General features: G+C 39.9%; 1 protein-coding gene across 8 annotated transcripts in view; it reads left to right on the top strand.

Moving 5' to 3' along the window:
• The window catches only part of si:cabz01090165.1 (uncharacterized protein LOC100333421 homolog), a 387,003-nt gene that overhangs the window by 121,211 nt on the left and 242,506 nt on the right, over positions 1–23,286 (top strand). For all 8 annotated transcript variants that reach the window (XM_047391962.1, XM_047391960.1, XM_047391963.1 and 5 more), the window contains one exon: positions 9,580–9,706. The gene's annotated coding sequence lies outside the window, so the exon portion shown is untranslated. The remainder of the gene's footprint in view (positions 1–9,579; positions 9,707–23,286) is intronic.

Raw genomic sequence — 23,286 nt, forward strand, 5'->3', positions numbered from 1 at the left:
CTATTTCAATCTAAACCATCCATTTTTTCTCTGGTTGTATGTTGAAGGTGGTTGTCCAACTAGAAGGTGAACCTCTACCTTCAGCTTAGGTGGACATCCAAGTCTTGATAGGTCTGCAGTTGCTCCATCCTCTCTCCATGTTTAGATAATGGATTGAACAGCGCTCTGGGAGATGTCCAAAGCTTGGGGTGTTGTTGTAGAACCTAAACGTGCTTTAAACATCTTCATGTCGTTCTCCCTGAGCTGTCTGCTGTGTTTCTTGGTCTTCATGATGCTGTTTGTTCTCTGATGTACTCCAAAGAACCTATAAGGCAGTTAGACTGATGACATTACACACAGCTGGACCGATTAGGGAATTTAGTGGCCCTGGACTTTATTTAAGGGGATCAGAGTAAAGAGGGTTGCACAAAAATCCACACCAAACATTTTCAGGTTTTTTTCTTTGCAAGAAATGTCGGAACCCATTTATCATTTTACTTCCAATTTACAATTATTCACTTGTTCATGTTGGTTTGACACCCTAAAATCTCAATACAGTTCACAGGGTGTGAACACCTACGAAATAAGTGACAATCTGATCAAACCTAGTCTCCTCTAGGTTCAGACCTATCTGTTCTTACTCACAGGGGGCAGACAGAGGAAGGCGGAGATGTGAGGGTCAGAAGACCAAGGGGAGACACAATCTGTGAAGAATACAGATATAAGGAGATAGGAAACAAGAAGGATCAGATAGATGAAGGTCAAAGATAAAGAAAGAGGATGGTGGAGAGAAGAAAAGCAGAAGAGGTGAGAGAAACAAAGTACATCAGGGAGGAAATGTGGAGGAAAGGAAGGAGGAAGCATGAAGAATCAGTTCTAGATGATAATCAGAAAACATGATGATGCTGCTGAGGGCAGATGTCTCCTTATTTATTCTGGAGCAGTTCTGGAGCTTTAAATAAATGTATAAAATCATTTGAATGATGCAGTTTTCTGTCTGTGTTGAGATGCTGCAATGAGTCATGGTGTTAAATTATGACCAGAAAGTAAAGTTGACCTTTTGATTCTCTGGTTTTAAAATGTCATCATAACTTCAACCTGATAGATATTAATGACAAATGTTGACAAAATGATGGGAGGAATTCAGGACCGAAGGTCAAAAAATGTGTTTAAAATCTTCTAAAGATAACCAACCGTGTGGTTCATGTTAGATTTGATTGGTGGGACCAGGATGGATGGACCTGGCATGGTTCCTCTGGCTGATATGACCCTTTGGTGTGTCCTAGTCCCCATGCTGTGAACCAGTTTAGCCTTGTTGTTGGTCAGGAGGGGTTCAACTTGTCACACATGGACACAGGTGACTGACTGATGAGGAGTTTGAGCTTGAGGAGCAATTCTGGGTTCAGCCTGAAGCCGTACATAGACCATAGTCCTCAGATCTACAGGAACATTTATCTGAGCAAACGCCTTGTCATAGATGGTGATAAATGCCATGGCTGCTTCCACAGACACACTGTGTTAAACACATATATAAACCAGCACACACACACACTGTCCTACTGACATGTTCTCACACACTCCTGGACACCGGCCGATGCTGACAAACAGCAGCTTCTCCACCTGAGTGCGCCAACAAAGGCATTGCTGTGTTTGCTTTTTTGGGGCGTTGCCGTAGGAAACAGTTTTGCAGCTGAAACTGAGATTGAGTTCCTCTTCGACAGTGTGACAGATAACAAGACAGTAGCAATCAAACCCTGACAGTATCAAACGCTTGGTCATCAGTCAAGTCTGACGGCTGACTTCAGGCTGACGAAGGATTTATGGCTTACAGAGAGAAACAAGGACAGGAGAAAGCTAAAGGAACAAGAGTCATGAAGGATGAACGGATGTGGGGAAGAGTATATATGTATGATCATCTTCACTACGTTGGTTGGGTCAAATTCATTCGGTGGTCCCGTTTTTTCTAACCTGTACTCCAAATCTAAAAACTTGCAGTTATTTTTCCACAGAAATGTTTCATTTATTCCGCTGTTGCGCTCATGAATATTGGGGTATGCACAGTATCGGGTTTTGTGACTGCAGCATGTACCATCTCTGAATGCTTGTGGCCATCTAGAGGCTACATTTCAGAATGCAACTGGTTAACTACAGGTCCTTCTCAAAATATTAGCATATTGTGATAAAGTTCATTATTTTCCATAATGTCATGATGAAAATTTTACATTCATATATTTTAGATTCATTGCACACTAACTGAAATATTTCAGGTCTTTTATTGTCTTAATACGGATGATTGTGGCATACAGCTCATGAAAACCCAAAATTCCTATCTCACAAAATTAGCATATTTCATCCGACCAATAAAAGAAAAGTGTTTTTAAGACAAAAAACGTCAACCTTCAAATAATCATGTACAGTTATGCACTCAATACTTGGTCGGGAATCCTTTTGCAGAAATGACTGCTTCAATGCGGCGTGGCATGGAGGCAATCAGCCTGTGGCACTGCTGAGGTCTTATGGAGGCCCAGGATGCTTCGATAGCGGCCTTTAGCTCATCCAGAGTGTTGGGTCTTGAGTCTCTCAACGTTCTCTTCACAATATCCCACAGATTCTCTATGGGGTTCTGGTCAGGAGAGTTGGCAGGCCAATTGAGCACAGTGATACCATGGTCAGTAAACCATTTACCAGTGGTTTTGGCACTGTGAGCAGGTGCCAGGTCGTGCTGAAAAATGAAATCTTCATCTCCATAAAGCTTTTCAGCAGATGGAAGCATGAAGTGCTCCAAAATCTCCTGATAGCTAGCTGCATTGACCCTGCCCTTGATAAAACACAATGGACCAACACCAGCAGCAGACACGGCACCCCAGACCATCACTGACTGTGGGTACTTGACACTGGACTTCTGGCATTTTGGCATTTCCTTGTCCCCAGTCTTCCTCCAGACTCTGGCACCTTGATTTCCGAATGACATGCAGAATTTGCTTTCATCCGAAAAAAGTACTTTGGACCACTGAGCAACAGTCCAGTGCTGCTTCTCTGTGGCCCAGGTCAGGCGCTTTTGCCGCTGTTTCTGGTTCAAGAGTGGCTTGACCTGGGGAACGCGGCACCTGTAGCCCATTTCCTGCACACGCCTGTGCACGGTGGCTCTGGATGTTTCTACTCCAGACTCAGTCCACTGCTTCCGCAGGTCCCCCAAGGTCTGGAATCGGCCCTTCTCCACAATCTTCCTCAGGGTCCGGTCACCTCTTCTAGTTGTGCAGCATTTTCTGCCACACTTTTTCCTTCCCACAGACTTCCCAGTGAGGTGCCTTGATACAGCACTCTGGGAACAGCCTATTCGTTCAGAAATTTCTTTCTGTGTCTTACCCTCTTGCTTGAGGGTGTCAATAGTGGCCTTCTGGACAGCAGTCAGGTCGGCAGTCTTACCCATGATTGGTGTTTTGAGTGATGAACCAGGCTGGGAGTTTTAAAGGCCTCAGGAATCTTTTGCAGGTGTTTAGAGTTAACTCGTTGATTCAGATGATTAGGTTCATAGCTCGTTTAGAGACCCTTTTAATGATATGCTAATTTTGTGAGATAGGAATTTTGGGTTTTCATGAGCTGTATGCCAAAATCATCCGTATTAAGACAATAAAAGTCCTGAAATATTTCAGTTAGTGTGCAATGAATCTAAAATATATGAATGTTAAATTTTCATCATGACATTATGGAAAATAATGAACTTTATCACAATATGCTAATATTTTGAGAAGGACCTGTACATATTGCTTTAACATAGATTGTGATTATTAAATATTTTACTGTAAAAGAACCTGAAGCTGAAAAACTCCAGTCAAGAGCTTAAATCTCTGTAGATTGGCTCTAATGATGAAAAACGACTTACAACTACTATAAGCCAGCTTAATGAGGTCTATCAGACAGTATTTGAGAAGTTCGTTTTTTTGTTTTTAATGTGTCCTGTTCCAGTAGAGCAGCACCCAGATCTGTTGTCTGAGTGTCAAGAAGAAGCCCAACAGATTTGTTTTTTAACATATTGAGCATTATGGCTTTTGCTATAATGCTCCGCTTGACACACATATATATATATATATAAACTTTATTAGAAATTGCTTTGGGAGTATTTTAAATACAATGGACAAGTAGATGGAAGCATATGATGTCAGAGGGTTTGTGTGACAGAGGAGGATGGCAGAGAAGAGATGCCCTTAAAGGGGCAACTAAAGGAAGAAGAATGTCTTGTTTTGTTCCTTCTGTTAGCAGATATTGAATCTCTTTTAGCATCTTTTGTCTGCAGAGTTTATTTTTGTGCTTCTACTATCATATTGTGATTCCAGTGAGTCATATCAAACTGTGACAGGATTAATTTTATTAATCTCCTCAGTTTTTCATTAGCCAAAGAACCCAACAGAGCACTGAGAATGAACCTTTAGCCTGTGGAAATGGTCAGTGGATTACCCGATTAGTCACCAGATTAACACAGGCTCACTGGTTGTATATGTCAGATCCATCATGGATCAGTGTTAAGCCTCAATATTTGCAGAATTTCACTTTTACAGCTGATGCAGCTGCAGAGGACTGAGCACCCTGAGCTATCTGAGCCGCTTCCCTAGAGATCAGAAACCATGAACTTTCTGCAGCAGCATCTTCGTGAAGGTCCATGTGTCTAGATGGATGAAATGCCAGAGTGGAATTTATGATCATGTCTACTCCTGGGTTTCCTGACTCCACAATGATCAGAACTGTTTGTGCCTGCTCTCTGAAGATGCTTCCATGTGCACATGTGCTTGCATGTGTATGCAGAGTGCACCTGTGTGTGCCTAAGAGGATCTACAGGAAATCAAGCAGTTATGAGCTAATCATGTTTCCCAGCATGCACTGTCCATCGCAGATGGTGACTGAATGAAATAGTTTTCAGTCAATTGGGAATTCTGCAAATCTGCAGTTTTCTTAGTGTGAAGACTTTATCTGTTTATGATCCTTTTTTTTTTTTTTTTTTTAAATAAACCTGATAGTGAACTAAGAGAGTCCAGTTTCCCACCTTCAGGCTGACTGCCAGCCTTCACGTTGTTTGGCTATTTAGTTTCTCTCCTTCTGCTCAGTTGTTTTTTGGAGACAGTTGACATGGTCAACTTTTCCTGTTTATTTATAAATGATTCAAGCAAACAGCTGTTTTGCTTCCATCTTTCACTTTCATTGTTTAATTTATTTAAAACCTTCTTGCTGTGATGCGACAGAGCTCAACAACAAATTCCTGGCCTTTCCTGATTTATATCTACGAAGAAGACAAAATACAGAGACTTCCCAAACCCAGTGAACAATCAACCTGAATTCAATGTAGAAGCTTTATGTGGACCTAATTGAGACAAGTCATAAATCTATTCATAGCAGTAATTTCGACCTACATATGTAGTCTAAGTTTGGACCAAACACAACTCTTTGCTGTAAAACTGGTCCAAGAAACATGCATTTTAGGCCCTGTTTATAAGACAATGTTTTCTGGTAAAAACGTATTGGTTTGGTTGTGTTTTTACTGTTCCTTTACACAACAACACTGCATGTTTTCTTGGAAAATGACAGTTTGACAAGGGGATCCAGAGTGTTATGGTTTGAAAATGAATCTTTCTTATCAGGAAAGCCCCTGGCTCATGTGTGGTATGACTGAAATCAGTAGAAATAAATGTGCACGCATACAATATAATGCCTGCAGACCAGTTTAAAACCACAGAAGAAGTCTCAATAATAACAATGGCGGATTGCAGGGTACTTTCTGCTGCTGACTCTTATGAATCTAACAACGGTTCTCCAACAAAACACTTATTTTCTCCCGTTTTGTAAGCAGGAGTGTTTGCGCATTTTGTTGTTTCGAAGAACATACTGCCAACTAGTGGCATGGAAGGGGATTACATGATTTTAACAGTTCTGCTGTTGCCATGTGAACAGAGATTGTAAGTAAAACATTGTCATGTAGACATGTTACTAGGATCCCGTTTTCAGCTGACCATTGTCGTGGAAACAGGGCATGTGGTTTAACTTGAACCTGTTCAGGTTGTGCTTTGACAGCAAGGCACTTCCTGGAGATCATCAGAGACCAAGTTCCGTTCTGACCAGAACTTTACATACAGAACCACTGTGAGAGAGTATTCGATCCTTCGAAAGACCCAGTCAATGTGGGCTGGGTCCTTCGTTGACCGCTAAAACCACGGTGGCCAGAAGTGAGCAGCTGCGGATTGGGACAGTCTAGCCTCACCGCCAGGAAGGCTGGCGAGGCAAGCCAGCAGTTACTACAGCTGGAGGGGAAAACTCCGAACACATCAGAGCCCGTTTCAAATTAAGCGATGTCTTGATAAATCAAGCAGATATATCAAGTCTACAGAGTTATATTCCCACACTAAAAACATTGTAGAAGTTTATTTGTGTCACAGAAAGTGTAATTTTTCACAATTTAATCACAGCTTTTGCCGCTGTGGTCCACCATGGCTGCCCCTGCTTGACCATCCGCTTCGACCCGCAATGAATCATGAGAAATGATGGGCCGCGAAGGATTCTCATGACCCATCCTTCAAATCGGGCAAAAGAAGGACACATTTGTCGGCTGAAGACGACTGAATTCACATCCCTGGAGCTTTTCACCTTTAATCACGTTAAGCTAAGTGAAACCAACATAAGGTGTGGTGAGAGGAACTTAAAGAAAGAGACCCGTGGATCACTTATAGAAGGAGAACAAGGAGGTATTGGCAGCTAGAGCTCAGCTGATCGGCCCCTGCAGTCAGGTTTCTAACCTGAAACATCAGGCCAGGTGTACCTTCTCTGTAGACAGGAAACAGAGAGAGGATATGAATGTTAATGGGACTACAGGTGGGGCTGAGAGCGTTATTTTCAGAAGAACCTTTAATAATCTCTGTGATTTTATTTGTTGGATCACATGAGACTAATAATGAGGAAACAACAGTTTATCCGAGCTGCTGGTGAACTCGTATTTATTTGCGCCTGTAGACTCTCCATCCAACATCATAATTACGTTTTTTATTATTTCTCATTTGACAACTCGGTTCCATCAAAGGTTTAATTATGTAGCTGTAAATGTTAATTTTCATGCTGCTGAGCATGGAGGAGCTTTATAAGGTGGAACATCTGAGGTTTCTGCATTATGAAGAGTCAGCAGGTTATTAAAGGCTTTGTTTAGGAAATCAGAAATAGGGGAACCATTTACTCAGAGATCCGAAGCCATTAGAAGGTTTCTCTCCCAGGCCACAGCTAAGATTCCCATTAGGATAAATGTTAGTGCAGATAAAGGTTATTAAAGAGGCATGTGCCAAAGCATATAAACTGTAAAATCTTCTCTGATTGAGGGAAGGATGATCACAAAAAGCTGCATTTTCCTCCAGTCACAGCAGCTCCACATTCACACAGAGGTCTTGATTTTTGGAGTAGCTGACAGTCAAACTCCTTACATTTGCTCCATTTCCACACCCTGTAATTCCCTCCTTATAAAAGCCAGTCAGCTCTGTACGTTTTGTGCTAACAGTGACACAGCTTGATAGGTTGTAACTCAAACTATTCCTGTTGCTTCCTCTGTAACACAGTGAAAACCTCACAGGTTCCTACCTAATACAGTAACTTGCTGTTTTTCATGTCGGACATAATGGCATGAATCGTACATTTTACTGGTGCTTTGTTCAAAGCTGAGCTTTGATTTAGCATTAGCTGCTAAATCAGTTTTGTTTCTCATTTCCAGTTTGTGTTTCAGTAATAAGCTGAAAAAATTTAAACACATATGTCATTTTAATTAGCTGTATTTAATGAAACTACCTGCTTGGAATCACACATGAATTACAGTTATAATACATCTTCAGTGTCAGAAAATCAACACAGCTTCCATAAATAGCTTTTTAACCACTTGTTCTAAGATAGGTGGACTGAGATAATGAGATTTTGTTCTGTTGGACAGAATTGGACTGTACTGAGTTGAATTTGGATCAGAATTCAACTTTGTAATTGAAATAAATGGGGCCTGTTTATTTGGTGAAGTGTCATAGATATTTGAGGTGAAATGTTGTTATTTTAACTGCAGACAAAATGTGGACCTTTCAGCCCCACCCACTAAAACAATGATCTGTGAAACTGTGGAATGTCAAAACTAAACTTTTATTTTACTTGATTAAAGATTTAATTACATGGAAAGGTATCACTTTGGTTAATAGCTTTATGTATTTTGTAGAAAAGACTTTCTCAGAAGCCCTCATCGGTGAGATCTGCTGGGCTGCAGCCCACATTTATGCACCATAGTGTTTAGGGAACGTTCAGTGTCTAAAATGTTTTTTTTTTCCTGCTCTGCTTTTGGTCAATTATTATTTTAGAAATGAGCAAATTTGAAATTGAGCTCAATAATTAAGTTTTTTTTATATAGTTCAGATTCCCAACAAAAGTCAGCTAAACGCTCTCAACCAGACTAAACTTCATGTGTTTATGTGTAATCTATTTAAAATGAATTCAAGCTAACTCACTCCAATACTGAGAATAAAGCGTCCAGATTCAAATAATCACATAATTATGCAGTCATAGTGAAACACAGATTCAGGAAGAATTAGAGTTGAAGAATAAGTAAAAATCCAGAACATTTGAGTCATTGATGCAGTTTTCAGGCTGATTAGAACTCTTCATGCTGGACTCTGTTTAAACATCATCATTACAAGGTTTGCATTAAACAGCAACAGAACCTGCACATGTTTCTGGAGACCTCTTTCATACCAATTGCAATAATGTTGCTCAACTGTTGACTATTATCTAGATAATGTGCCCATTGTGATGGATGATGGATTGACCAGAGCTCTGAGAGATGTTAAAACCTTGGGAAATTGTTGTAGAACCTAAGCCTTCTTTAAACTGAACCAGAACCTTCTCCCTGACCTGTCTGCTGTGTTTCTCGGTCTTCATGATGCTGTTTGTTCTCTAATGTTCTCTAAAGAACCTCTGAGGCCAGAAACAGAACAACCGCAATACATTACACACAGATGGACTCTAGTTATTTATTAAAGGACTTCTGAAGGCAATTAATTGTTTTTAAGGGATTTTATTGAGGGATGTTAGAGTAAAGGGGGCTGAAGACAAATGCACACCACACCATTCAGATGTGTCTCTACATAAAATGCAAACCATGCATCTTTTTACCTCCACTTCACAATTACGCCGATTAAAATCCACAGAATTGTCTGGTTGAAATGTGACAAATATGAATGAGTTGAAAGGGTGTAAATACTTTACTAAGGCTCTATGTGGCAACATGTTTTAGGTGCTTTTGACTGTTGCCTTCATTTGTCACTAAGTCTGCTCAGATGAAAAGTAAGGAAATCCAAACTGAAATGCTTAGTTCTGATTTCATGTGTTCTGTTCGTCTAGTTGAGGAACTTCATCTACAGTGAAGCTCAACAGAGCAGCCCAGAAAGTCTGAGAAGGGGTGTAGTGAGGGACAAAGAGAGCAGGAGAGACTCGTAATGAATGCTGATAAATTAATGATGCAACATGTTGACATTTCTCTTTATCTCCTCCTCATCTCTGCACTTCCCAACACCTTCCTCTCCTCCTCCACTTTCTGTTGCCCAGGTGAGAAGGTGTCCTTGTCAGCTCGTCATCCTGTTGTAACCCTGCAGCGGGGATGTGACAGGAATCTCAATTGATGGTAAACCGACTGACTCCTCCTGCTGACTTCCTGCTTTCCAGATAACCTCAGGTAGGTTAGATCTAATCATCATCGTAATGCAATTATTCTCCCTGGAAATTAATTACAGTAGATCTAACAAGCCAAAGCAGAGAGCATGAATGAAGCAACGGAATGAGTCTGAGACAAATAATTCACATTGGACTCATGGGAGTCTGTCTGAAAGAGAAACGGATGAGTGACTGGCAGAACTGCTCTGTGGTCAGAATCCAGATTTTATGGGTTCTGAACGAGGAGCAGAACCTGAAGCATCTATTAATGCATTGATCCTAAAGGTGAAACGCTCATCTGTTGGTGTTTAAGGTGGTACACTCCTGAGCTGTGGTTGGCAGAGTGTGGGTCAGGACCCCACTGAGGGTCTGACGGGTTCAGGGAGAATCTCTAGAAGATGGAGTGAATTATAGAAATATTGAAATTAACGCTGTTTTTCAACCATTATGAAGATAAAATAAATGGTTATTATTTCAGTGAATAAACACAGAATAATGATTGTTGTCATTATGGCTTCATTTAGAATGTGACTCTAGATGTACAGCAGCTGTTTCTTACTGTTAGTAAGTGGACTGAAAAATGAAAGGGTTGCAGCTGCGGGAAGGAAGGAGGCAGCAAGTTATTTAAATTGCTGTTATTCTTGGAGATGAAAAATTCTTCCAAGCACAAATTTTGGAGATATAAATTACTTCTCTGAATACATTTATATTCTAACTGTATACAGAAAGCCTGATTTATTGTTAACACCTCAAGTTAGAGTTGACTTTATGCATATTTTCAGATTTACCAATTTACCTTAAAACGACATTGGGTCAGGGCAATTTAAAAACTTGACGTTACAGAGTTTTTCAGATGGAGTTTGAATAAAAACATCAGTAGAAGATTGGTTTTTAGATGTTTCAGCCTGAGTGAGGTGGAGGTTCATAAACCTAGCTTCTCTGATCTCTAATCACCTCCTAGACAGGGGAGATGTTCTGCTGCTGCACATGTTTAATCGCAATAAGCACAGGGTAAACAATTAAGGTGGGACATTCAATTAAATTCAGTTTATGTATATAGCGCCAATTCACAACACGTCATCTCAAGGCACTTTACAAAGTCAATTAACTGATCCTAATTAGAAAACAATGCAGTCAAATCCTGTTTATTATTCAAACTGGTTAAAGGTTTTTCTGTCTAAGGAAACCCAGCAGATTGCATCCAGTCAGTGACTTGCAGCATTCACTCCTCCTGGATGAGCATGTAGAGACAGTGGACAGTCACTGGCGTTGACTTTGCAGCAATCCCTCATACTGAGCATGCATGTAGCGACAGTGGCAGAGTGCTCTGTTAGAAATACATGGATCACTCAGATCTCTGATGTATGATGGATCATTAAGGGCTTTATATGTGAGAAGGAAAATTTTAAATTCTATTCTGGATTTAACAGGGAGCCAATGAAGGGAAGCTAAAATAGGAGAAATATCTCATTTTTTAAAATTTCTTCAGAACTCTTGCTGCTGCACTTTGGATCAGCTCAATGCTTTTAACTGCATTTGTGGACATCCTGATAGTAAAGAATTACAATAGTCCAACCTTGAAATATCATATGCATGGACTAGTTTTTCAGGGCCACTCCTGGATAGGATATTTCTAATTTTGCCAATGTTCCGGAGGGGAAAGGCAATCCTAAAACCCTTTTAATATGGGATTTAAATGACATGTCCTGGTCTAGGATAACACCAGTTTTTTTTTTTTTTTTTTTACAATATTACCAGAGGTCAATTTAATGCCGTCCACATTAATTAATTGACTAACCAGTTTATTTTCAGAGGTTCTGGTGTAAAGACAACAACTTCTGTCTTGTCTGAATTTAGAACGCAAAAATTTTGTCATCCAGGTTTTTATGTCTTCAAGACATGCTTGTAGTCTATCCAACTGGTTGAGTTCATCAGGATTTATGGATGAATAAAGCTGAGTATCATCAGCGTAACAGTGAAAATTTATCCTATGCTGCCTGATCATTTGACCTATTGGAAGCATATATATAGTAAAGAGAACTGACCCAAGTACAGAACCCTGTGGTACTCCACAATTAACCCTGGAGTTTAAAGATGATTTATCATTTACATGAACAAACTGGAATCTGTCAGACAGATAAGATTTAAACCAGCCTAGCATTGTTTCCCTGATCCCTACAGCATATTCCAGCCTTTTTAAGAGAATATTATGATCGACTGGATCAAATGCATCACTGAGATCTAACAGAACCAGAACAGACACAAGTCCATTATCTGAGGCCATAAGAATATCATTAGTGACTTTCAGCAGAGCTGTTTCAGTGCTATGATGAGCTCTGAAACCTGAATGAAACTCTGAAAACAGGTCATTGCTGTGTAAATGCTCACACATTTGATTAGCAACTATTTTCTCAAGGATTTACACAAGAACAGACGATTGGATATAGGTCTGTAATTTATTAAGTTATCTTTATCAAGAGAAGGTTTCTTAAGTAAATGTTTAATTACATGATGTTTAAGACATAATGTCTTCTTGATATGTCCACACATGTACGTTTAATCTTCTTAGTTTAGTGACAATGGTCTTGTTTTTCTACCCATAAAGAGGCTTTGTTACATCATAGATGGATAGGAACGGTTTAATTTTCTCTTTTCCGTTTGCAAGGCTTTAGTGACCCTTGATAATCCCTAACTAAGGTTCAGACATTTTATACAGTAAAACGTCCTCATTAAATCTTTAAAACAAGTCATTTTGTCAACTTATCATGACTTCTTCCTCACAGTAGCATGAATCCTGGGTAAAAGAGCCGGAGAAAAGAAGTTGTAAGAAGATTGAAAGGGTCAGAGCTGGAGCACGCACAGAGGAAGGAATAAAGATGTGCATAAAAAGAGATCTTATGCTGGATTCCTGTAGCTTGTTGGGGCATGAAATAAGAACTGAAAGAGTAAGAAAACATGACAACTCGTCCTTCCTGTTATTTAGTTTTCATGATGCCCCTCACAGACTTCTACTGACAAGAAAACCTTTTAGTGAATGGGAAATTTGAGCGTGTTTCCAGACACTGAAGGGGAATTAAATGGAACGTGACCCACAGATGGTTTCTAGGACAAACATCACCTCCATGTAAGACAGATGCTGTCCACATATAATGCAATGTTAAGTTTTCACACTCCATCAAAGCAGCTAATGAGGCGTGGATTCTAAGAGATCTGAGATGCTGAGGTGCCAACAGGGCGGATCCATGTTAGACAGTTTATTCCACCTCAATGAAGGCGTTGGTGTAAAAAAGAAGTTGGTGAAAGAACTCATGTAGGGGTCTTGCTCTGCTGCCATTACTGTTGTAAAGCAGTATTGTTTTTATTATTAGCACCTCCTACTGTCTATTAGGCAAATTGCAGCCAATATAATAAAATAAAGAGAGAAATTTATTTCATCACCAAAGCCCTGAAAGGCAAGTGAGAAAAAATATTTTTAGAGGCTTATTTTAAGTGTTTGTCCTTGTAATACTTTGCTCTGCCACTAGAGGCGCTAGAATAAAACCACCAGCCTTCACTAACAGCTGTGTTGTTCAAATGGATGGTTTCCAAGAAACAATGTCCCATTTTCTAAATGAGATTGTTGTAAAGTGAAATAAAACACAGTAAAAGCACACAAATAGTGTGCTTGTTGGCCATGCTATGTTGTTATCATCCCAAGCTTGTATATTCATGTGCGATATAGAATTAACCACAGTATTGATCAAGTATATCTGTAGGACAAAGGACAATCGCCCACCATGACTGCTCTTTCTTGGTACCAAGACTGTGTCTTGCAAATGACCTTAAAACTTATTGTCAGTACATGCTTATCAGAACTTCACAATCAATTTGAAAGGTGCATGATAAATTACCAGACAAAAATTCAGATATGAACCCTTTAATGATTTATATATGTATTTGTTTGTTTATGGATTTATATTTTGGTGACAACAGCTGAATAAAAAACTCTTTGGAAAAAATTAACAGTTTTTTTACAAGTGGAATAAAAATCTTGATTTATTTTCTAAGTCTTTTTTTTCCCTTGTCTCAAGCCTTGAACAGCAAGTGCATTTGTTTTTTGTTTTTTTTGTTGGTGTGTATTTTTGTAATACCTCTTTTGGCCACAAAAGGGGGTGCACCCAACTGGGTGAAGGTGAGTCCATAATGTTATATTTTGTTTAAAAAAAAAAGGTTTAGCTTTAAAAGATGTTTTGGGATGTTTTTATGCGAGAAACTTGACCTTACAATGCTATATATGGAACCAGTCCTTTAAAAATGAGCCTGGTTTTCGATTCATTACGGTGGTTTTTGGTGACACAAAGGTCAGCAGGCTACAGCAGGAGTTGAATCTTACTCAACCCGCAAAGTACGGCTGGATCTCAGCAGGAAGCAGTGTCATTTTACCGCTACCTTTTTGATGTTTATAGTTTGTACTTGTGAGATATAAGACTTTGTGATTGATAATTAGATAGTAGATGAATATAAAAACTACTTATTCGATGTATATGTTTATGGAAAGAATTGTAGTGTATGATAATCTAATGTCCCTAAATGCCCCTGTGCTGCAACGCTTATTTTGAAGGATTCTGTCTGTCTCTACCATCAGGAGGTAGCATATTTATTAGCTTGACAGCTTGATAAGCATGTACTGACAACGAGTTTTAAGCCCATTTGCAAGATATAGTCTTGGTCCCAAGAAAGGGCAGTCATGGTGGGCAATTGTCCTTTGTCCTACAGATATACTTGATCAATACTGTGGTTAATTCTATATCGCACATGAATATACAAGCTTGGGATGATAACAACATAGCATGGACAACAAACACACTATTTGTGTGCTTTTACTGTGTTTTATTTTCACTTTACAACAATCTCATTTAGAAAATGGGACATTGTTTCTTGGAAACCATCCATTTGAACAACACAGCTGTTAGTGAAGGCTGGTGGTTTTATTCTAGCGCCTCTAGTGGCAGAGCAAAGTATTACAAGGACACTTAGAAAAATAAGCCTCTCAAAAATATTTTTTTCTCACTAGCCTTTCAGAGCTTCCATATACTAGTTTCAATGGTCATTAATACATTTTTATGCTAACTCCCAGGTTACTGAAAGCTGAGGAGCACATGTGTTGCATGGCAGATGTTCACGCTGCCCTGAGGCTAACAGTACCTTTTTGTTGTGTAAGTTGAAGTTCTTCTCATTTAGTTGTAAATCTCATCTGTATTTGCTGCTTTCATGGATTGGATCATTGGCAGATAATCAAAGAACAGGTCACCAAGAAGCAGACCCCTCAGCCAGCAGTACTCCATCCTCATCTTCTTGTAGTTGTTTGCACTGGAACAGAAAAATCAAATCAGGAAACAAAGACTTCTTCATCGCCTGAAATGTTGATGGATCACTCTGTGGTTAGAAGATACTACAGGTCTATCCTGCTGGGATCAGTTAGAATGTGCTGCATTATGCTCACCGTGAGACTCTCTCTCTCTCTGCCCTGCAGAAGAATCTGTTGGGGTCCAGGCAAAAAAGGAAGGGAAGACATCAGGAGAAATAGGATTGGTCCTCAGAAATAGGTTTCTCAAAACTTCCCAGTCCCTCTCATGACTTCCAGAAACTTCACACTTTCAGCTAAACAGCTCTGACACAAACGCATGTTTCCTCAATGAGGTTTCAGCTGAAATGGTGTTCATCACACCCAATAACCTTCTAGGGTATCTTCAAGGTCCACCACTGTGGTTGTAGGTTTTTATTAGGAAATAGCTAGTTATTAAACTGTGGGTTAGAGATATTCAGTAACATCTGCTGCAGCCGTGTTCCTGTCACTTTAAACCTGGCAGACCAGGTTTCTCTCCAACACCCAGCAGCTCCGTCACGTTTCTTACTTCAGTCAGGAAGTTCTCTGCACTCATTACTCATTTCCTGGGAGAATTGTCTTTCAGAATCATAGGTTGAGTGCTGCGCTAACACCTCCATATTGTGCCAACCGTCTGTGCTGGCTGCTGTTAGATTGAAGGAAAATGAGAGTCTCTCAGGTTGCATGTTCGATGCTAAATATACCTGCAGCCCCAGGAGGAGGAGGAATGGGGGAAATGTATGAACAATAGTTCAAACCACCTGATCTTTTTCTTCTTTTAGTCTACGACAAATTAACCAGGTTATCTGAAACTGAGAAAATAAAGTCCTACCTCATCATTTATTTTATACCTGACTAGAACCAATAATCAGTGGTCATAATATTTAGCTTTTACCCTATTTCAGTCTCCTAACTGATGCCTCTGCTGCTTATGATGTGTTTAATGCAGGAAGAGGAAGGAGAACATTCGGAGTGTTTGTGTGGGTGGATGAAGATTAGACACAAGGATGATGGGAGATCCTGCACTCCCCACATCTTTCACCTAACCGCTGCGTCTTTATCGCCGCAGTCTTTCTCTTAGCAAGCATACAGACCCCCATTACATGTGAAAATATGCACAAACACACAGACTCACTGCTGCTGGAGACCCAACTGTGCAACATTTCTGCTGAAAGTAGAGCAGCGTGAGTCGCAGCTCCCGCAGGGAGTTGTGTGTTTCCTTATATGTTTGTAATCTGATTAGAGAGGGATGAGGAAGATGAAGAGGTGGGGGAACCTCTGCTGATGCTGCATTTTAGGACAAAGTTAAAACATCTGAGAGATTTTAATTTATTTTCTTCAGTCTAATTTTAGCTTCAACTTTCCTGTGACTCATCCACCCGAAAAGGTCAAATAACTTATCTTAACTTTAACATGGTGGCTCAGTTTCATTTCAGGACTATTAACAATTTGACATGAATTGTAAATGAGTGGATGCATAATTAAATAACTAACGTGCACTCCATTCCAGCTGATGGGGGTAATGCAGCACTGCATAGGTTGATACCTGCTGCATAAATAAGAAAGAATCTCTCATTCTGCACTTTTTGTCAGCATGTTCATTTATTTTCACACTCAGTCCATCTGAAGTTAACACATATAAGCCCATCAGGAAGCTAACATCAGCAGACAGTAGAAGGTAACATAAGGTGCAGAGTCGTTCCAAGGCTTATGCTAATAAAGATTCTGCTTAGAACCCACTGGCCAGCAGAGGGCTCCCAAGAGCATGGTTGGGCTGTCTTGCCACCAGCTGGTAGCAACTCAACAATCCACACATAAAAATGTATAAAAACACACAAATCTTTAAATCATGTGGAATGGCTGCACTGGTTGAATGTTGCTTAATTTGGTTGTCCAGAAAATAATTTTTTTGTTGATGTCAGCTTCAAGACGTCTCCTGAATGGAGAAAACAATGGCATGCATTGCTCAGGTGGGTTCCTGACCCATTTTTCACATTCCACACATCTTCAGATGTTGAAGGTTCTGCAGGGGGTCTTCTAAACACAAGTTCTTTCGACACTGGGCTTTTGTGGTAGCTTTATTTTGTTTCTCTGGAACTGGCTGGGAATTTCCTCAGTTATGCGTTTGGGATCATTGTTTTAGAAGCCATCCCTGTTTCATCTTCATCGTCCAGGTAGATGGCAGCAGATTCTCATTGAGAATGTCTCAGGATGTTCCTCCATTCATTCTTCTTTTATTTATTTGAAGTCTGCCAGTGATATGCTGAAAGATGGTCTCATACATGATGTTTCCATCTCCAAGCTTCACTGTTGGTGGAGTGTTTGAGGTGGCGTGCAGGTCATGCTCCAAACATGATGTTTCCAGTGACATCTGAAGAATTAGGCTTTTCATACCACATTATCCCAGCATTTCACTAACTTGTCCAAATGTTCTTCAGCAAACATCAAACAAGCTTCAACAGGCAATTTTTTCATTAGTGGAGTATTGTGCAGTAAGTTCTAATCGAAGTCATAGTGGTTTATATAACTGTTTCTGGTGATTCCAGGTTATCTGTGACTGCTATGTGTCTTTGAATTATTAATTGGACTCCTCTGTCAGTAGTCTTGTGAGGAGAACCAAGTCATGGCTGGTTTATGATGTTTTATCTATTTCCAGATTATGGCCCCTGCAGTGCCCACTGGAAGCTTCAAAAGGTCTGGAATTGTCCAAAATCAATGCCATTAGGAAGTCCTGCAACAATATCTCTGTGAAGGTTTGGATAGAGCTCTTTTACCCATCATCAGATGTTTTTGTGTGAGACCTTGGCGAGGAGAAATCTTTTTCTCAGCCATCAGTTGGGACTAAAGAAGCAGATAGTACCTGATAAGGTGCAGGACTGCTTTCTTTAAAATTACAGATTCAAACTAGTTTCATGGCCTCCTGTTTTCATGCAGCTTCTTTTTTGTGCTTATTATTGAAATGACGGACTCTTCTTCTGCTATGGGGCATTGTGTCCTTGTGCAAGACACTTCACCTGCCTTGCCTGCTGATGGTGGTCAGAGGGCTCGGTGTCGCCTGTGTATGGCAGCTTCACTTCTGTCCGTCCGCCCCAGGGCAGCTGTGGCTACAATGTAGCTTACCACTGTCAGTGTGTGGATGGGTGGATGAATGAATGTACTGTGAAGCACTTTGGGGTCTCTTGGGACTTGATAAAGCGCTATACAAGTGCAAGCCATTTACCATTTTTGTATATGTGAATTATTGGGTTATTACTGACGTCTGGTGGGAATTTCATTTAATAGACATATCACACTTTTTATTGTTTTTTACTGGGTTTATCTGAAGAAGGAAGCTTTAAAAAATTCACTGCATTGTTTTTCAGATAGTAGATTTGAAATAAATCTGAATTCTTAATTCATCTCTATTAATTGATACATTTACATTCATTTGAAATTGAGAACAACTGACAAGTTTTCTGTTATCAGATCTTAGTGGTGATTGGGTCACAATTTATCTTGCTTGTGTCTAACCTGGGATCACTTTTCATAAACAGTGCAGCTATTTACAAATAAACATCAAGAGTCACACATATTTTTCTATATTTGATGTAAACCTGCTGACTTTGTTCAGTCTGTCTGGAAACAATTAATATAACTGCAACAGAAATAACCCACGTTGCATATCTCCATAATTTAAATCAAGTTTTTTCCTTTAAAATATTTCATCCCTGGAGCTTTTTTTAATTGGTGGACGACAGGATCCCAGATTCTGCTTTGGGCCCCATTCAATATTTAGCTGACCCCTGGTTATTCATCTGCCCTGGGGAACCTTTATTTTATTTTATTTGATTTAAGTTATTAAACTGGATGTTTTTCATATTTAGCATCAATAGAAACAGCTAACATCAGAAAGTGAAAATGTTGTTAAAACTATCTGACTAATTCGGCCTTGATGAAACTATATTGGAAACGTAATTCAGCTGTGATCATCTCCTTGTAGCTCTGCAGATCACACAGTCTTCTGTAGGACACGGTCCAACCCTATCCTCTGCTGCTACTCATCATCTAAACTCATAATTCAAGCTGTGAGCTTAGAGCATCAACACTCTTTTGGAGGGCTGCATATATGACCCTCAACTGATGGATTGTTCTTGTACCAGGAGACTGTGGAGTCCTACAGGGTAGAACTCACTCTCTGGGGAGCAGATCATGGTCCTAAAACCCTAAAACTGTCTCTTTACTGTGATTCATATTCCTGCATTGGTTATTGACTGCAGACATGAATCACATGGACGATGAATTTCTAATTTGTCCTTCTGTGTGTGACACTTCCTTGCAGTCTTTGAGTCTGCAGCTTCTTTGGCTGCAGTTTGGTCCAACGTTACTATTTTTACGGCAGTTATACCAAACTTTAAAGAACATGTGCATGCAAGTAAACCCTCCTATGGAGAATATTGTGGTGGACAAACGCCACAGGTGAGCTTTATCAAATGTCGCTGATTAAACACTTTTTTAAGTTACAGCAGCTGACGGTGGACACAGTCCCAGTCCTCAGTGTATCTTTTCTTTTACTTCTCCTTTATCACTGCCGTTTGTTTCCTGTCAAAACTGGAAAATTACCACAGGTTGAATGTCAGGGCTTGCCTTTTTTAACAGCGTAAAACACATTTGTTTCAAAATGACATGGTTTTCAGCTCAGTCAGACTGAATGGAGAACATCTGGGAACAACAGTTTTCAACTCTTGCCCCAGATTATTAGATGGATTTGGGTCTAAACTTTGACTAGGCCATTCATTCTCACACATTTATCTGCTTTAATCTTAACCATCCATTATAGCTCTGGCTGTATGTTTAGGGTGATTGTCCTGCTGGAAGATGAACCTCCACCCTAGTCTCAAGTCTTCTTCAGTTTGAGTCTCCTCTGATCAGATTACCTTCTTCAAAATCTTTGCTGTGTCTCCTCCTCTTCTTCTCAACAGTCTTCCATAGCGGCCAGATTTGTACAGTCCATGACTACTTGTTGTTCTGTGGACATATTCTACCACCTGAGCTGTGGATCTTTGCAGCTCCTACAAAGTTACCATGGACCTCTTGGCTGCTTCTCTGATTAATGGTCTCCTTGCGAAGTGGGTGTTGTTGTAGAACCTAACCCTGCTTTAAAGTTCTTCAGAACTTTCAGATTTATTAGTAAAATATGTTGAAAATCATGTACCCTGTAGCTTCCACTTCACAAATATGAGATACATTGTGATGTCACATGCAGGCAACCAGCTCCTCCATATTGTTTGCCTGAAATGCCAAGACAAGGCATGTTAAAGAGAACTACTTTCTGTTGGTCCATCACATAAAACATGTGGAATTTGGTGGTGTAGTTGACTAGTTTTAATTATTTGTAGGACCTTTATGAAACCTTTGTTTAAGGTCATGATATTTAAATTTGAAACATGACTTTTAGTGGAAATGTTTTCTGGTTTTTGTTTTGTTCCACATATTTTAGACTGTTAAAATGTTAAACTCTGTCTAAAGCATCATTGCCTGAACTCTAGTTGGTCTTTTTTGGCTGTGCTGTTCTCAGATCCCAACACTGGGCTGCATTTAAAGCAGCTTGTTATTGGACTGGTTCTGTTTGGGTTTTCAGCCTCATGTTTGCTTTATAGAGCATTTCTGCGGTAGCAGAATGAGCTTCTAGCTCTGGTGCAACTACGCCAATTAGCCATAAGCATGGGTTAATTTAGGTAGTTTTCAAAGGTGTTACTGGCCGTCTTGGTGACTGTGTGGATAAAAATATGATGTGATAAAATTTATGTAAATCCTGCTGGATTTGTTTGCCGTTTGCTGAAATGTTTGTGTTTTCAGAAACACAAATGGTCGGATGTTATTAATTTGCTCTGAGTACTTTGAATTATTCTCAGGAGATGTTCAGTCAGTCAGCTCTCTAATTGCTTTACTTTCCAGTATTTCCTCTCTTTCCCTTCTTGGATTTCCTTTCATCCTTTCTTTTTTCTGACAACTCTCTTTTATCTCTTGTTTTAAGGCAGTCAGAGCATGTTGTCGCTGTCAATCAGAGCTCTTTTCCTCCTTATCAGCACCACTCTTTCTTTTAAGGTTTCAGAAGTTCTGCCTTTTCTTTCTTCTGTCCCTCACAGTCTCAGTTTATCCATCCTTTCAGACTATCTCTTATCTTTCAAGTTATTCCTTTATTGCTTTCTTCCTTCTTTCTCCGTTATCCATCTCTCTGCCGGGTGAATGATAATGACAAGTTGCACGATCAAAGAGTCTATAATGAATAATAATTATGCGATAATAACTGCTTCAAGAGATAAGAGAGCTGCAGAAGTGTTTCACAAAAACACGGAGCCAATCAGGCTCTCAGTCTGACTATCCATACAGCTGAAGACACCGTCAGTACAAATAGGCATACAATTTAATTATGTCAAGGAGTGTAGATGGACAAAAGGACGGATGGAGGGACACGCCTACCTCTAGCTGTCAGCACTCAAAGTAAGCTATCATGTTGCTCTCAGCTCCATAAGCATCACATTGGGTCGCTGCTCAGGATTTAGCCAGAATCTCACTAAGCAGGTCCATCTGTTCACTCAGATAAATGCCATGCATCCTGCATAGAAATCGGTACTCACTGGACACCTCGCTGGAGTCGTTTTTTTGACAGGGAAGAAGAGCCCACTCCTTGAAGTTGCACCCAGGCTTTGCTGTGCTGCTTGCTGGGAGGCCAATGAAAGCTGTGAGGTATTCAAGTTTCAGGTACCTGTCAGGTTGTCCAAGATAAACTCCCAACATCATCATCGTTGAGATGGAGAAACAGCAGCTCACAGTTCTGGGTTTCAGTGGGACCAGCTAACTGTGATCACAAAAACCCACAAATTTTAGATTTTGCGTGGACCTTTCCCCAAACATACATCCTGTCGTGCTGCTGTTACCCTGATGAAAGGTGATGCCTGGTCCTGGCAGCATCATAATTGCCTCCACACTGGAGGAGTTTGTCTCAATGTGCTGCGATGCAGGAATGTTGAAATGGTAGTCGAGTTCATAGACGGTCTGATTCCAGTGATAAGGGGTGTGGAGAAAATACAGAATAGTAATAGTCAATCTGTGTCACCTTACAGATGCACAAGTAAAATATATATGTAAATATAAATTAATATAATAAGTTAAAAGTTAAGTTCCACATCCTGAGGCTCCAGTTTATCAATTAATGGCTAAATAGCTTGTTAGTGTTGGTTTACATGTAGCATATGAATGGCCTCTTTTCTCATCTAACAAGGGCAGCGCCTGTGAGTTGGCAGCAAAGCCTCGGTGACCCGTCTCCCCTTGTCTGTGTCATGATGTATGTTTGGATGGGTTGTACTGAAATTCTAATTTCCCCTCGAGGATCAATAAAGTATCTTTGAATTGAATTGAATTGAATTACAACCATTTTTCCACTTTTTTCTTCCACTTACTAGTTTTCTTACTTATGGCAAACTTGTCTATTTAGTAAAAGCTATGGACATCTACTGTCTATTTATTTGGGAGGTTTTGGAATAACAAACAATGAGTCCTTAAAATCTACCAGTAAAGAAAGTGGTAAAGTCTAGAAAGGAACATTCATCATATAAAGGCTGGTTCTGGAAGATCTCCAGACACTGAAACAGCTGGAAGAGGGTAGCTTTGGCCTGAGAGGTTTATTTATAAGGCAGCAACAAGACAACTAAGTGCTTTACATGATGAAAATAGTTCATAGCAATGGCATGGCAAAAGGAAGTTAAGAAAAGTTTGACTACAGACTGAAATTAATTATGTTTAAATAGAAAAATCAAAGGAACTCAAGGATTCAGCATCTTTGCAGTTTTCAGGAATTTTGTTCCTGATTAGTGAAGCAGAAGAACTGAATGCTTCTTCTCCATGTTTGGTTCTGGTCCTGGGGATGTAGAGTAGACTGGAACCAGAAGAAAGTTGATCCAACAGCAATAAATCTTTAATGTATTTTGGTGCTAAGCCAATGAGTGATTTATAAACTACCAGAAGTAATTTAAAGTCTATTCTCTGAGCTACAGGGAGCCAGTGGAAGGACTTTAGAACTGGGCTGATGTTCTCTATTTTCTAAGTTCTAGCAGCGTTCTGGATCAGCTGCGGCTGTCTGATGTACTTTTTAGGCAAACCTGTGAAGAACCTCCAGTGATCAATTCGACTAAAGACCAACGCATGGATGAGTTTCTCCAGATCCTGCTGGACATTAGTCCTTCAGGTGATAGAAGGCT

Source organism: Girardinichthys multiradiatus, chromosome 18 (assembly GCF_021462225.1).
Source record: "Girardinichthys multiradiatus isolate DD_20200921_A chromosome 18, DD_fGirMul_XY1, whole genome shotgun sequence".
NCBI classification, from domain to species: Eukaryota; Metazoa; Chordata; class Actinopteri; order Cyprinodontiformes; family Goodeidae; genus Girardinichthys; species Girardinichthys multiradiatus.